The following is a 2853-nucleotide window of genomic DNA, read 5'->3' on the forward strand; positions in this document are numbered from 1 at the left end:
TACTGCTGCAGCCGCTTTTGAATGATCTTCAGCAAAATTTTACTTGCCTGTGATATTAATGATATTGTTCGATAATTTCCGCATTCAGTTGGATCACCTTTCTTGGGTATAGGCATAAATATGGATCTCTTCCAGTCAGTTGGCCAGGTAGCTGTCTTCCAAATTTCTTGGCAAGGACAAGTGAGCACTTCCAGTGCTGCATCCATTTGTCGAAACATCTCAATTGATATTCTGTCAATTCCTGGAGCCTTGCTTTTCATCAATGCCTTCAGTGAAGCTTGGACTTCTTCCTTCAGTACCATTGGTTCCTGATCATATGCTGCCTCTTGAAATTGTTGAACGTCGACCAATGCTTTTTGGTATAATGACTCTGTGTATTCCTTCCATCTTCCTTTAATGCTTCCTGTGTCGTTTAATATTTTCCCCATAGAATCCCTCACTATGGCAACTCTAGGATTGAATTTTTTCTTCATTTCTTTCAGCTTGAGAAATGCCAAGTGTGTTCTTCCTTTTTGGTTTTCTATCTCCAGCTCTTCACATGTCATTTTAATACTTTACTTCGTATTCTCGAGACGCCCTTTGAAATCTTCTGTTCACTTCTTTTACTTCCTCATTTCTTCCTTTTGCTTTAGCTACTCGACGTTCAAGAGCAAGTTTCAGAGTCTCTTCTGACATCCATTTTGGTCTTTTCTTTCTCTCCTGTCTTTTTAATGAACTCTTGCTTTCTTCATATATGATGTCCTTGATGTCATTCCACAACTTACCTGGTCTTCGGTCATTAGTGTTCAGTACATCAAATCTATTCTTGAGATGGTCTCTAAATTCAGGTGGGATATACTCACGGTCATACTTTGGCTCTCGAGGACTTATAATTTTCTTCAGTTTCAACTTGAACTTGCATATGAACAACTGATGGTCTATTCCTCAGTTGGCCCCTGGCTTTGCTTTGGCTGGTGATATTGAGCTTTTCCATCGTCTCTCCACAGATGTATTCAATTTGATTCCTGTGTATTCCATCTAGCGAGATCCATGTGTATAGTCACCATTTATGTTGGTGAAAAAAGGTATTTGCGATGAAGAAGTCATTGGTCTTGCAAAATTCTATCATGCGATCTCCAGCATTGTTTCTATCACCAAGGCTGTATTGTCCAACTACCGATCTTTCTTCGTTTCCTACTTTTGCATTCCAATCACCAGTAATTATCAATGCATCCTGATTGCATGTTCAATCAATTTCAGACTGCAGAAGCTGGTAAAAATCTTCAGTTTCTTCATCTTTGGCCTTAGTGGTTGGTGCATAAATGTGAATAATAGTCGTATTAACTGGTCTTCCTGGTAGATGTATGGATATTATTCTATCACTGACAGCATTGTACTTCAGGATTGATCTTGAAATGTTCTTTTTGACTATGAATGCGATGCCATTCCTCTTCAAGTTGTCATTCCCAGCATAGTAGATCATATGATTGTCCAATTCAAAATGGCCAACACCAGTCCATTTTAGCTCACTAATGCCTAGGATATCAATGTGTATGTGTTCTGTTTCATTTTTGACGATTTCCAATTTTCCTAGATTCATACTTCATAATTCCACGTTCAGATTATTAATGGATGTTTGCAGCTATTTCTTCTCATTTTGAGTTGTGCCACATTAGCAAATGAAGGTCCTGAATGCTTGACTCCATCCGCGTCATTAAGGTCTACTCTACTTTGAAGAGGCAGCTCTTCCCCAGTCGTCTTTTGAGTGCCTTCCAACCTGAGGGGCTCATCTTCCGGCACTATATCAGACAATGTTCCACTGCTATTCATAAGGTTTTCACTGGCTAATTTTTTCCAGAAGTAGACTACCAGGTCCTTCTTCCTAGTCTGTCTTAGTTTGGAAGCTTAGCTGAAACCTGTCTGTCATGGGTGACCCTGCTGATATCTGAATACCGATGGCATAGTTTCCGGCATCACAGCAACACGCAAGCCCCCACAGTACGACAAACTGATAGACACATGTCTGTCCCCACCCCCCACCAGGATTGCTAAGATTTAAAAAGAAAAAGGTGGAAAATAACAAACATTGGTGAAGACATGGGGAAATTAGAACCCTTATTCATTGTTGGTAGTAATGCAAAATGGTACAGCCATTGCACAAAACAGTTTGATGATTCCTCAAAAAATTAAACATAGAGCTGCCATATGACCCAGAAATTCCACTCCTAGGTATATACCCAAGGGACTTGAAAGCAGTCATGCAAACAGACACGTGGACACCAACGTTCACTGCAGCACTATTCACAGTAGCCAAAATGTGGAAACAACCAAAGGGTCCATCAACAAATGAATAGGTAAACAAAATGTAGTACACACATACAATGGAATAGTACTCAGCCAGCAGGAGAAATGAAGTCTTGATACATGCTACAATATGGATGGAGTTTGAAGACATTATGCTGAGTGAATTAAGTCAATTACAAAAGAACAAATATTGTATGATCTCACTTATTATGAAATTACAAGAATAGGCAAATGTATAGAGACCAAAGTGGTTACAGGCATGGGAGGAAGAGAGACAGGGAGGCACTGTTTGGCAAGCAGTGAGTTTCTGTTTCTCATGATGTGAAATTTGGCATTGATTAAGGGTGATAGCTTCACAACATGATTAATGTAAGATGTATACGTGAAAAAATGTTGAATTAGCAAATGTTGGATCATATATATTTTTAGAACAGTAAAAGAAATGAAAAAAGTAATATTAAAAAAAAAAAAAGATTGGAGATGATTCAAGTTTACCTCTACAATGTCAGCATATTTGTGAGGATGCATTCCTGTATTTGTCAGGATTTTTTCAGCTCCAAGGAATTAAAA

This window comes from Trichechus manatus, unplaced genomic scaffold (assembly GCF_000243295.1).
Source record: "Trichechus manatus latirostris isolate Lorelei unplaced genomic scaffold, TriManLat1.0 scaffold00146, whole genome shotgun sequence".
In the NCBI taxonomy this organism is placed as follows: Eukaryota; Metazoa; Chordata; class Mammalia; order Sirenia; family Trichechidae; genus Trichechus; species Trichechus manatus.